At 51.4% G+C, this 13994-nt stretch overlaps 1 protein-coding gene across 2 annotated transcripts in view; it reads left to right on the forward strand.

Moving 5' to 3' along the window:
* ESRRB (estrogen related receptor beta) overlaps nt 1-13994 on the forward strand; it is a 166361-nt gene that overhangs the window by 64844 nt on the left and 87523 nt on the right. The window lies entirely within an intron of this gene.

Raw genomic sequence — 13994 nt, forward strand, 5'->3', positions numbered from 1 at the left:
GCCTTGCTTCTTTGGAGCGCTTGGCACCGGGGAGATCTGTGGGAGTCTAGTAGGCCAAGTGTGTGAGGAAGAGACAGGACGCCTGTGCGCTGGGGTGGGCCGTGGAGTTAGCAGCTGCGCGAACCAGCCGACTCGGGAGAGAGAATTCGGAAGAGAGTCAAGCAGTTACACAAGACACACAGGATGCTTCTGACGCAGTCCTGCAGTGCCCTTCTGTAGAACTTGCTTTCCCAGATGCGATGCCTGCCTGAAGTGGCTTCCTCAACATGACTGAGATTATTTGTGGTTTGAATTTAAGGAAAAGGAATAGCACGCTTTAGACCGTAATCTGCTCCTTCAAAGACATGTCCATCCCGGAACACCTGAACACCCACGCTGATGCCTTCCCACACTGACCAGCCATCATCCTCGGTCGCTGTCTGTGTCCCACGCCCCCCCCCCCCGCCCAAGTGAGATCCCTGAGCGCTCTTCTAGCTTGAGCAGGGGATCAGCGCAAGATCTGTCAGAACAACTCACAGCTCCGCGGGGAGCTGTCTGGGGGTATGGTGGCTCTTGACCGAATGTTCCTGGGGGAGACCCCCGCATGGCTTGAGTACTGACGCTCGGATGTCCTCTGCAGCCACTGTCATTCCTAGAGGGTGTGCGGGCCCATGAAAGGGTTTTGAGTAGAGAGGCAGCACACCGTGCCAGGAAGCCCTCAGGGGTGCAACTTGGGACTGGGCTGGGACCAGACAAATCTGAGCGTTCATCCTGCCTGTTTGCCCTTGAGGTCATTCACTGATTTCTAGGGATAGTCAAAGGTCTTTTTAGATCGGCAAGTGCTGGTGACACGGGACTGAGCCTGGACTTTCCTGGGTCCCTGTGGCCCCATACCTCCTGGGAGCTGCCATGTTCATGGCCATTCCTCAGGGGAGGGACCCATTAGCTTCTGCTGGTCCTGATGTCCCCTTGTAGGGTGGGGGGATTACATCCTGGTGGCCCCACGGTTGGTGTGGGCTTGTCCCCATGCAGGGAGGCTGTGGTATTTATAATTGCAAATGTAATTAGCAGACCAGCTCTAGGGGACTGGGATGCTCAACTTCTCTGCACATCACGGTGACCCCTGTGATGGCTGGCCGGGCAGATTAACCCTCACCCAGCCAGCCTGTCCCCTGCTTCTGGCGAGGCCACTGACCTTTCACTGATAGTAGCAGAGCATCTTGGGTAACTAGTGGCAGAGCCCGACCCCTTCCTTAGAGGGGATGTCAGGGCAGTGACTTGGAGAGGTCTGTAGTTGGGGGGTTATTTCCTCCCCAGGCCACTGGGCAAGTGATCCTTGCTTCTTGGGACAAGTGTGACCCTGTGTGGCAGGTTGCTCTGGAACATTGTCTCCCTACTTTCCTAGCCACGCTAGAAGGATATGCTCGGAACACTTTGGGTTCATGCTGGTCGGTGGCTCTGGGGGCCTTATGAGAGAAAGCTGGACTCCAGAGGGGACCCGTCATGACTCTCAGTGAGTACACCTGGAGCTCCACGAACAGCAGGGGAGTGAAGGCCGAGTGGTTCTCCATTTCTGCTATGTAGTCCACAGGACTGGGCAGCCACAGCCGGGCCCACTCAGGACATGCGGGGAGGCAGGCCATAGGGGAGGGCACGGGGTTTAGTTTGGCCCTGAGACCTCCAGCCAACTGTCTGACCAGAGACTGCAGAAAACCAGACAAGAAGGGAAACACGGAGCCACATGGACCTGTTCTGTTTTCTTTTCTTTCCTTTTCCTTTTCTTTTTGGTGCCTGCCTATCCAAGGGGCTTCTCCATACTGCTCAGGATTAGAATAGAAAGGATCCTAACAGCATCTTTATTTATAAGCAGTGGCTTACGGGAGTCTCGGGATTTTTCCTGTTGCTATTAATACCCCTCCAGTAGAAGATGTCTCTGAACCCCAAAATATCAAAGGTTACGTCCCTTCCTAGAGGAGCTCCCACTGTGTGCACTTGTGGGAGAGTGTGTTATGGTGGAATTTCCTGGGAAGAGGTGAGGAACGGGGCAAGGGGCTCTGCCCTGGAAGCGCAGCCCCTGCTGCCCGCCGTACCCCTTGCCTGGGCCGAGGTCAGACTGTGGCCACATTCCAGCGGGGGCTGCCAAGCCTTGGGGTTTTTCCATGGAGAGAAAAGGAACGTCATAGGACCCAAGGGCTGCAGCTGGAGGGGTTCATTCTTTCTTTAGAGCGTCTCTTCAGTTATCTGGCCCCCGGTGGGATGGGCAGACTCTGGAGAGGGGGAGGAGGCCATGCTCTCCTTCTCCGGAATAAGGGTCGGCCACACTCCACAAAGAAGCATCTGGGCCGTTGTGTTCTAGGTTCCCAACTTCTTCTCTTCCTGCATGTAGCCACGGACAGTTTAGTCAAATGCTTTCCTAAATAGAGGGACATCATACTTGTTCATCAGCCCATGGGACTTCTGTATGGAATTGGACCAGGTGAAAAAAAGTCTTAAATTCAGAGTTATATGTGCTTGAGTTAAAATGAACCCCAAACAAAAGTTTTCCTAGAGGTTATAGAGCCATAACTTTTTAAATCTTCATTTTGCTCTGCTTTTGAACTCTACACATTTCAGTCCTAGAGGAGTTCCTTCCCCCTCCCCCTCTAAATCTCTCTCTTCTGTTCTTAGGACTTTAAAATATTCTATTCAATATCATCATTCAGCGTCCCCGGGATTGAGCCTTTTCTGGGAATGGTTTTCTGGCTAATGTTATTTTATTTTCAATGTCATTTCAGCCAGAGGTCAAAAGGCAGTTAAACAAACTCCGACAAGGTTTTGTTTTTATCTTCTGGTTTCAAATGTGATCAATTTTCATTTAAAACTATATCAGGGTCCTCTCGTGCCAATGACGGCCGCCGTCCGCCGCACGCCTGGCTGTCGGTGTTTACTGAAACCCTCTGCATTTAAAATCGCCCGAATGTGAAGTGCCCAATTAGAGTCAAGCTTTTCTGCACTAAGTGTTATTTGAACTTGGCTCTTTTATTTAAGTTGCTTGAATTACCTTGAGTCCATAAATGATTTTTTGTTTTCCTTTTAATTTTTAACATTTTATTATATTTCTTTAGATTTACCTGTAGGGTATTTTCACCGGGTTTGTCATCCTAAAAAGGTACCTGGAAAAGGGGTTTTGAGCCTCACAGATCTTTTCACGTGCTCTTGGTTTCCGAAGGGCAAAGAACAAACACAGCATAACACTGTCGGGCAGGGCGGAGAATGCAAAAGCTAAAACGTTAGATGAGATCTGTTCGCACTATAACCTTTTCCTTTGTCTTTACTTATTTTTCCCTCTGTTTTCATTCCAGCTTGCTCTAGGTTGCCCTTGTCCTTTTACCCCTCCGTGATTGTATGCGTTTCCGAGGAAGGTGTGTAGGGTCTGTGCATCTGTCTACCTGTGTGAGCGTGTGCACCCGTGCGTACGTGCACACAGGAGTGTGCGGGCACGGTCCTGCCGTTTTGAGGTGCTGAATGTGATTAGTCAGGGAAATCCCACAGCGGAATGCCTGGTGTCTACCCTGTTCTGATTCGGCCATCAGTGTCTTCGTCCACCGTCTGTCACCTGCTCCCGTGTTTTGGGGGAGACAGCAAGAAGGGTCAAAGACCTCCAGTTTACAGGAAGATACTGGGTTCGTGGTGTCTGTTGCCTGAGGAACAAGGCGATGGGGACTGGAGCTATGGGTGAGGGTACCATGAACCTCTAAACTTTATTCAGAACCATTTTTTTCTGTCTCTCGTATCATCTCACTGCCTAGCGAGTTTGGGATCTCAATGGTGCAGAGTGAATGAGCTGGCGTGTGCTTTTGTTTTTGCCTCTGTAATCGATCAGCAGAAAACATTCCCTTTTGATGGTGCAACATCCCCTCAGCACACATGCAGAGCGCGGTATTTATCCCTTCCTTTTCCCTCACTCTTTGTCATCTGTCTCTTGGGTGTGTTGACATTGTCTACCTAAGCAGTCAAGCTAACAAGCTTTGCCAGAAAGAACACTGCTTTTACAGGAATAATAGCAATAATGCGAAGGTTGCAATAATTATGACAACGGTAATAACAGCTTGCAGCTTTTTCTTCCCCCAAAGTGCAAAGCAATTCCCATAACCAGTTTTCTCATAGTAACTGGGTGAGGGTTGCTGTGTCTTGCCCTGGAACGTAAATGTTTTGCTGCAAACAAAAATATGCAAAGGCTTCAGGTTCACATGTCTACATTCATTCAAGAGCTAAAACTGCCTGGTTTCTGAAATATGAGCAGACGGGTAGAGGGGAAGACGGTGTTAGGCACGGGGCCCCCTGGGAAATGCTGGGTGAGTTGCCTTTGAACTGGGAAGGGAGAAACATTTTCTTGTAAGGGAGCCCGTGTCAGGGCCGCGAGCTTCTGAGGTCCATGCCATGCTCTGCCTCTCGGTACCCCCACCTTGCTCGGTTCTTCTGGCAGCGACCAATGGAGAGGTTTTAGACCAAAGGCACACAGAGGACAAGGGGGGTTATGGCTTGGTGCATGTGAATAAATGGGGAAAGAAATGTGTGCAGAGAGGCAGAGTAACCTCACCACCCTTGATCGCCTTCCTGGCCATTCAGCTTCTCCGAGGCTGTCGTTCCCTGCTCCCGCGCACCTCGACCTGCCCTCTGGAGGCAGAGATTAGAGGGAGGACACCAGGGAGCTGGCCTGCTGGATGCCTGTGACCCCTCCTGTAGCTCCTTGTGCTGCCTCCCAGATCCAGACCCGTTCCTCTGCACACTCTGCTCATCTGCGCATTACTTTTGAAATAGGCACTGCCTTTGTTATGTCCTCTCTTGTTCCTTTTTTTTTTTTTTTTTTTTGGTATGTGTGTCTTGAAAATAGGAGGCAGCCTAATACACCAGCCTAATATAATAGGGAACACCTAATAAACCAGGGTCCCACGGCTGGCTCCATTTTTTTTTTTTTAACTTTAATATTCTTACTCATGTTCTTACTCAATTTTTTTTTTTCTCCAAAAACAAAACCAAACCAACCCAAAGCTCTGGGCTTTGGATTATTAATTGATTATTAACTGATTTAACAAACAAAACATCCTACCCCCAAGGAATCCCAGCAAGAGTCTGGCTGTGCCACTCAGGTCAAGAGCTGCCTTTTCCCCTCAGTCGGTGAGAAACGTTATAGCTTCAATTCCCTTGTTGGACCCTGAGTAAAAAATTAATTCATGAATAATAAAAACCAATCAGTCTTGTTGAGTTTAAGAAGGATTAGGAGAAAGGGTGTTTTTTCTTACAGAGAACATTTGGAACCTGCGTGTCATTGTCACCGAATGTTCAGAGTCGCTTCAGTATGCCTTTCTTCACAGCAAATGAGCTATTTATTATCCCGAGGTGTAGCACATCTCTCTCAGTTGTAAGGCCAACTTGCTGAAGACTATTATGGATTTCCCACCCACTTCTCCCCGACAATCCCATACCCCAACCCCTTGGTAATTCATTGAATTTAAGACAGTTTCCTGTGTAAGTGGCACATAACTAAATAGCAACAGACCTGGCACTGCATTATGAATAAGCCGGTTTGTTAATGCAATGGAGTCCTTCCTGGTTTCCCTCCCCTTCCTTTCCCTGGGAAGTAATTGACCAGAAATTTACATGCCTTTGCAAGAACTACAGAAATTAGACTTGTAGATACTCTTTTTAGTTTCCATTAATTGTATCTACCTCCCTGGGTTGTTGTGAAGATTAAACAGAGGTAATTCACAAGTGTTGGGATCAGGGAGGGGGGATGTACAGTAAATGTTCCATATTCCTGTTAATTTTTTGATGTCATCTTTCGGAAGTAACTTTTCATTCCTTTGACATAACCTCACAGTGATAGCCCTTCCTCAGCAGTGAGACTGGGGTGCTTGAACTGATTACTTTCTTTGATGCGATCAGTGTGGCTTGGGTTTCCATATGTAACACAAGGGGATTAGAGAAGGAATTATGATAGGGGACTGGGCTGATGAATAAGAAATAGTCTCTGAGTGCATCTCTGTATCCTCTGACCTGTGGGTAGAGTTGCCCGATAAAATACAGAATGCAGAGTTAAATCTGGATTTTAGATAAACAACAAATAATTTTTTAGTGTTAAGTATGGCTCATGCAGTATTTGCTAAATCTGGCAACCCTACCCACGGGTGTTTTCTTTCAATCGGTTTGTTTTGCTTTTGACAAAGACCAGGAGAGCAATTATGTGTTAAGTTTTTTTCAAATTGTTTTTTAAATGACTGACTTTAACTTTTTGCCCATATTAAATTTTTAAGTTGGCCAAATCCTCAGAAGTTAGTGGGTACAAGTGATTTCATCATCTGGCTATATTGAGAGAGTTGTAATTAGGTAAGTGAATTGGCGGAATGAGGTCTTCTAACATAACATCCAGAGCTACTGAATTTTGCTACAGGGAGATCAGGGTAAGCAGAGACTTTTTGGAAACCAGCCTTTGCGTGTTTCCCTGACAGATTGAGGGGCTGGGCTGCTAGAACCTGAGATCCTGGCGACTGGAAGCTGCCCTTACTGCACCCAGGACGCCAAGAGCTGCGGTCTCTCGCTGTCTTCCCAGCAAGGGCAGGAAGATGACCCCTTGGAGACATCCCCTAGTAGGCTATGGGGGTGGGGAGAGAAACCACCCAAAACACCGTCAGGTGGTGGAACAGGGAGGCAAGGGGTTGCACTTAAAAGTGCCCACTTGGAACATGGATGCACTGGGGCTCACCAATGGGGGACCAATGAACCCCAGCTTATTTTCCCTGTCAGAGCAGCACGGCCACGGAGCCTGGGTGAACAGAACCTTTGTTTTAGGCGGGACCCTCGCAGCCCAGAGTATGGGCAATGGAAGAGTTCTAGAGCCCCCTACAGGCCCTCAGTGGCACTGCACCTCGTGGATGAGAGTTCCACTACAGAGGCTTCCCAGGGCCGGAAAGACTGTGGAGGGCCCCAGCCTGTGAGCCTGCAGGAGCTCCCAGAGCAGTGAGCCCCTGACTCTGGTTCTGGTACCGTCTTTCAGAGCCACGCTCCGTGCTCTTCAGCACTGTGGCTGCCTCATAGTGCGGTATGCCCCTCCCAATACATGCACACCTACACGCACACGTGCACACCTGCACATGTGCACACGTACACCTGCATGGCACACTCCCACCCTCCGTGGCTTGCCTGACCCCCAGACCGGCTGGGAAAGGCTCAGGCCTCATTCAGTTTGTCTGAGGAAAGCCCTCTGGCTGCTGGATATGCAGATTCAACCCCGCCTGTACTCTTTTCAGAGTCTGATACTTATATTCAAATTCTCTTCTCAAAGGCACCTAACTCCTTGGGGAATCACTTCAGGGTTTGCTAGATAAGAAGTTATGGGGTAGATGAGGGAGCTAAAATTAAAGTGTCAGGTCACAGGCGGGCAATTATAATACAGTGATAGCAGCAGTCACTGCAGTTTATTGAGCACTTACTACGTGCCCGGCCTTGTCCTAAGAACATTTGATGTATTCACTTACTGCTTCCTTGCAACAACCCTCCAACCCAGGATGGAGATCCTGGTGCCATCCCCATGCCACCGGTAGCGAAACTGAGGAACAGAGATGTTAGGTCACTTGCCCCAGGTCACACAGCTGGCAAAGCTGGGATTTGCTCAGGGGCAACCTGGCTGTGTGCCTACACTCCCTGCCACTGTTCTTTGTGTTTAGAATTTCAGCTTTCTAACTCCAGCTTAGAGAAGACCCTTTCTTAGCCATGTGGGCCGGGCACTTAGGCAAAATTTAGCGTGGAGGTAGAAAGGGAAATTGACCCCCATGTCTGGTTCCTAAAAAGGCAAATGGAGGATTTGCCCCAGGGGATGAAGTCCTTCTTCCGCCTCAGCCTGGCACAGGGAAAGGCTGGAGAAAGGAGCTTGTGGTCCTGACATTGTCCTCCAAGGGCCCATGGCTGCCATCCAGAGGTCCCTAATAGTCTTATCACACCCCTGCCCCCTGGCCCTGTACCTCGCTCTAAGTATGTCATATGTAATGCATTTTGCTGCCAAATCCTCTGTCCTCTACCTGTGTTTTCTCCCCTCATGCCCTCCCCTTGTTCTGTCCCCACCAGCTCTCCCACCCCTAGGCCTGAAACTCTGTGACAGACCCTCGGGTCTGACTTGGACTCCCGGGGGACTGCACACTAGCCCCTGCAAAAGAGCATTCCAGCATTGCACTCAAACCTGCTGTCTCCGTGTTCTCCTTATCTCTTTCCCTCCCATGATGCAGAGACCCCCAGCCAAGATAAGGAGTATAGCTTCAGTTCTGTTCTCTCATTGTCCAATGCCTGCCTCAGATGGACAGATCACCTAAATATACAGCTCAGTCTGTTCTTTCCTGTTCATCCTGTTGCTTACCCTCCAGCCCCCAGCCTGCCTGGCAAACATCTGTTTATCCTTTCAACCCGGCTCATGTACTCGCCTCTGATGGGACCAGCCTTGACCCCTCCTGGGGGGAGTTCCTCTCTCTCCCTGCAGCTGCGCACTGGCCCGTGTCCTCGACTGGGCTGTAATCTGTTGCACTCGAATGCATGTGTCTCCACTGGATCACGAGCTCATCTCTGCGTCCACAGCACCTGCAACCACACGTGGTACGGAGCAGGTTCTTGATGCCTGTCGGTGGGGCTAACCTGGGAAGATCGGAGGTGGATAAAGTGGCATTCTGGGGCATGAGGGGCAGGTAGAAGGCCGTGGGAAAAGTGGCCAGGCGGGGTCTGGTTCTGTGGGCCTGTGGCCATGTTGATCCCTGGGGCAGATCTGGCTGGCTAGATGGCCATCCTTGCCCTTCTCCAGGGCACTGCATATAGTGAGGAAGAAAAACTCTGGCTGCACACTGAGTGTGAATCCTGGCTCCAGAGGGGCTGCTGGGAAGTAGCTCAGACTGGCCTGGGAGAGCCAGTGGCTTGGGCCAGCTGATCATTGCATTTACAGGAATTTTGTGAGCCGAGTGTTAAAAACTATTACTCAAAATGAAATTAGATCAACTTGCAACGAAGTACATTGTAGTAGAGACAAAGGTAATAAGCACTCAAAACTCATTACTTCCTGATATTTTGCTACTTTTCACTTTATGAAGCAAATTTTCATCCAACGTACTGTACGGGCACAGTAGGGATCCCTGCCTTCACAGTCCCGCCCTGTCCGCCCAGCCACAGGGGTCGCTCTCAGCCGTGCCCGTGAGGGGAGGATCTACACTGGAAACAGACAGATGCGACAAAGCTCTCCCTGTAGTAAACATTCACTACCACACCCCTGCTGAGCTGTGCGACCTCTGCTCTGGGCCCCTGGAGGAATGACTTGGTCTCTATGCCTAGGCAGCCATCCCCTTGTTGGGTTGCTGTACAGATGAAAATGTGACTGACATAAACTGCTGAGAGCAGAGACTGGTGCACGTTTTGGCTCTCTGCATGCAGTCTCTCTTTCTCCCTGTTCCAGGCACAGCCCTTACAAAGTCTACTGAAACTGAGAGTCTTCGCAGCGGAACGGGAACTCGGTGCCCGGAGTGCTAAGGGTATTGCTTTTCCCAGCTGGACCCCTACCCGTGGGATCGGATGGTCAGAGCTAAAGCAGGCAGTGGAAAACACTGATTTTCTTTCCAGGGGGAAAGGCCCTGATGGGGAGGTCTGCTCAAGCCTCCAGTCAGGAGAGGTTTGGGTCCCAGGCCCTGTGAGGAACGGGGTCGTCAGCAGCCGCCGACGTGGCCGGCAGTTGAAGCAGGCACAGGTGAGGTCAGGGGAGAGATGGAGCAGGTGCCAAAAAAAGCCAGGCTTCAGGGTGAACGGGGGCTCTGCAGGTGGGTGCAGTGGGTCCCTAAGACCATGGGAGGGGCTGCTTCTCTGTCTGGAAGTGCTGGGGACTGCGGCCACACCCACAAAGGCTAGGGTCCCCCCCCCGCCCCCAGGCTCCGGGAGCTGAGGGACTATCCCATACCCTTCCCAAGTCAGTGCACACGTTGGAAACAGCTTGAGCTGAGATGGTCCTGACTGTGCCGCACTTCCTGGGGACGCCACTGCAAAGCCAGAAGTTCAGAACATCTAGTCTGAGGCTCCCAGAATCAAAGGGTGTAGGAGGGCCGTCCTGGGCTCCTCCTCACAGGTCCGTCAGGCCCCAGCCAACTCTGGGTCCTGGAGGAGGTCTTTGCCCTGGCAGTTACCTGGAAATGGCTTCAGGCTCAGATCTCTGGCATTGGTGACTCAGTGACACGCAGCTCCTGGGCCAGCCTGGCCCATTCACTGTTAAGTGAACTGTGAGCCTCCAGACAGACAAGGTGATGGCTAGGTTGGCACAGCAGTATAGACTAGAAGGCTTGTCACATCGCTAGGGGATCATTTCATTCTTTGAATCCCTGGTCTGCAGAGAAACACCCTTGGAAATGGCCTTGCCAAGGAGGAGGCAGCCTTGAGAATTAAACCCTCCTTCCTACCTCTCTGTGAGAGTTGTCCCTTTGTCTTGAGCCACTCAAGGGCCTGCCTCTGGTTCATTTGTGAATGTGCAGCACAGGGTCATACGTGGAGGAGCTTTCAGTAAATGTGAGATTTAAAAGCTTGAGAAAATTTGTGCATCGGCTGAGCTGCTGGTGGGCCACCTGTGCAATTGTACAGGTTGTTCAACTGACCAAGAGGGTCTGGTTGAACGATAGGTGAGGTCTGAACCTAGTTTTTCTAATTCATGCCAAGGCACACATGGCAGGGAGGAAAGGGGGGTGAGTATCCAAGGGCTTCATGGCCCAAGAGGGATGAAGAGCCGCAGACCCCGAGTCATACCAGGAGGAGCAACTATCCCCGCCCACTGCCCACCCCCACCCCCGCCAGATCATATGTGCCCTGGTTCTCTAAAGGCCGCTGTATCTGTCTGCCTGGCACCACCCCTACAGACTGAATTGAGAGCTTGGTAGCTCTTCAGAAAGCTTTCTGTTCTGTTTAATTGCTCTTCCCAGTGGGTCCCTCCCAGCTCTCAGCAGGGTAAGGCAGGAAGGGACACCCAGGCCCTGCTCTTCCTGCTGCTCCTAATTCAGCATGCCCAAGGGAGCAGAGATGCTGGGACCCTGTACTCCCAGACTTACTGTGCCAGATGTGAGTGAGTGTGGAGGTGGGCGAGCCAGGGGCCCTGGCCACACTGGAGGCAAAGTGTGACATGATCACTGGACTCCCAAGAGTAGATTCTGAGTGTGCTGGAACTTAGCAGCTTGGAGGGGCGCTGGAGGGGCACTGGATGGGCCCTGGATGGGGAGGGAACTGCTGTGTTAGCATTTGATTGGGAGCTCCAGGCATGATCACTTTATAGTAAAAACAGTATACTAGGGGTCCTATTCCTCTGTGGAGGAAGAGCCTGGGGTCCAGAAGGGCCCAGTGACTTGCCCAGGGCAGCACAGGGATTCTCTTTAAAGAGCCGCGGTACAAATCCAGGTCTCCTTGAAAGAGACCAGACTGCAGGGGCCCGGAGAATGTCTGTTTCTCTCATAGATCCCTGCGCCCTAGGACCGACTCTTCTGACCCTTTTCTTAACCCATTCTTGTGGCCCCAGCCAAATGTCTCAGCCAGCTTGGGGCTCCCGAAGGGGGCGCCCAGCCCCTGAGCAGGGCCTGTGGCCCATGCGGCTCCCACTGGGTCCTCCTTCCAGGACCACTGTGCAAAGAGCAAGGCACCTGACAGTGGCCGTGTCTGGGCGGGGATGATGGAAGGGCCCAGCCCCTGGCCAGGAAGGGGAGAGGAAGAGCCGAGCACGGGCCCACCCTGTCCCTGCTGCCTGGGTCAGCTGCCCCTTTGTGGAGAGGAGCTCCTTGAGAGCGGCTGCTGTATTTGAGCTGGAACCTGGGGCCTGCGGTGAGCCCCTCCGGGGGGCCTCTGTGTGGGTCTTTGGGGCAGGGAAGCACCAGGGGCCAGTTTCCTGCATGTGGCCTTCAGAGCTCCGTGCAGAGAGAGGCCTGCTTTGGTCTGGGGGGTGCTGTGGCCACCAGCAGGCTTGGATCTCACAGCTCCTGGGTCGCCCGCACACTGCGTCCTGAGGCCCCACATCTTTCTGTCCTCTCTTTCCGGGCCTTGCTTTCTAAAGACTCAGCCCTGGGAACCGCCGAATGTTCCGCACAGCTGAGAGGCGAGACATTCTACTTCCCTGAGGGCGGAGGCAGAACGCTGGGGCTGGGGAAGACCCGAGAGGCTCACTGGCACCCAGGCCCTCATCTTACAGCGAAGTGAAGCCCCGGGCATGGGAGGCCTTGTCTATGGTCTTGCAGCTCGTGTGCAGAACTAAGCCCAGGCCCTAGCCTCTCAGTGCACCGGGCCCCCAGTACTTTGGCCGGCACCGCCTGGCTCTCTGGGCGGACGTTCTCTTTGACCCTCAGCTTTGTAAGGGCCCACCTGGCCTCGTGGTCGTGAGGACTTGAACTCTGAGCCTCAGGGTAGAATGAAAGATGACCTGGTCATTCTGGGCAGGTTGGCCTCCTGCCCCGCCTGGTGCCTCTGCCATCTGTCTCCCAATACAGGTCTGCAGCCCCCTCCACGCCTCCCTCCCTGGGCCATCTCTCAAGGCTGTTCTCTGCGTTTGGTGACCACACGTGGTACGGTGCTCCTCTCCCAGTGGGTGTACGAGGAGAGGATGGGAGATAGGAGCCACGTGACAGGAAAGACTATGTCCTGTGTGGGGCTCACGTTGGCCTTCCTGATGCCTCACCCCAGGGCTGGATGGAAAGAGGACACTAGCCCTGCGGCACTCCCGGGCCGCGTCCCCACTACTGTAGCTCATGTCCAAGGTCAGCACCTAACTGGCCATCCCTGATGTGAGGCGGCTGCCTGGGTCTGGCAATATTCGGTGTCTATAAGCAGCTGACCAGGCTGGCCAGGCTAGAGAAGGTCTCCCTGAAGGAAAGAGAGGGAGTCTCCTGGGCCATGACTCGACTCTTGCTAGGTGGACGTGTGGGGAATAGCCCCGGGAGGGGGTGTGCTGGACTGGGTGGGCCTTTGATGTCCTACAGACCTGAATTCACCTGGCTCCTCCTACCCCCTGGCTCTGCAGCTTTGGGCAAGTCACCTAACCTCCCTGGACCGTGCTGGACTCATCTGAAAAAATGGAATATTATACTTCCCATATGGGGTTGAGGGAAGATTGGATAACGTAATGCTTGTAAAATGCTCACCCAAGAGTATTGTCAGGCTACGCCCCAAGTGTCCTCTGTAAACCTTGCTGTGGTCATTGAAGGGAAACATGCAAATTTCTTTAAAGGTATTGCTGAGTTGTAAGTTTATTGTGTATTTTTCAACTAACAAGAATAAAGGGATTAAGATTATGATATGGGGGAATCAACAGACGTTTTCCTATTAAAAAGAGGCCCTCCTAGACCCAGAAGAACTGATGGGAAATGCAGGCAGCAGAGTTAAATGGGGACAGGTCCTGCCTCGGGGTCAGGGTACCAACGCCCCCCTCTGCACTAGAAGGTTCCCTTGTAATTCCTGACTCCCCCTAAACTTAACTACTAACAGCCTGAGCTTGATGGGAAGCCTTACTGACAATATAAACTGTCAGCTAACACATATTTTGTATGTTTTATGTATTATACACTACTTTCGCACAATAAAATAAGCAGAGAAAAAAAAATGTTATTAAGAAAATCCCAAGGAAGAGAAAATACATTTACAGTATTAGACTGTTCTTACTGAAAAGATCTGTATGTAAGTGGACCCACACATTTCAAACCCACGTTGCTCAAGGGCCAACGGCGAAGTAAAATCACATGTACAGTTTTTTAAAATTCCAGATGCTGGGCATATGCTTTGGAAACTTCTGGAAGGAGATAGAAAAAGCTGTCTTTTGAGTGATCCTGGGGAATCTGCTTGAGAGTTCTAGAACGGGGAGAGATTTTTACTTTTGACTTTGCTCTTTTGATTGTAGCCGAGTAGGTTTTCTATGATGAAAATGATTTTAATTTAAAAGGTAAGGAATATGGAAAAGAAAATACATAAAAGATAAGGAAGCCAAAGCATGCAGGCAGACT

Source organism: Mustela nivalis, assembly GCF_964662115.1.
Source record: "Mustela nivalis genome assembly, chromosome: 6".
Taxonomy (NCBI): Eukaryota; Metazoa; Chordata; class Mammalia; order Carnivora; family Mustelidae; genus Mustela; species Mustela nivalis.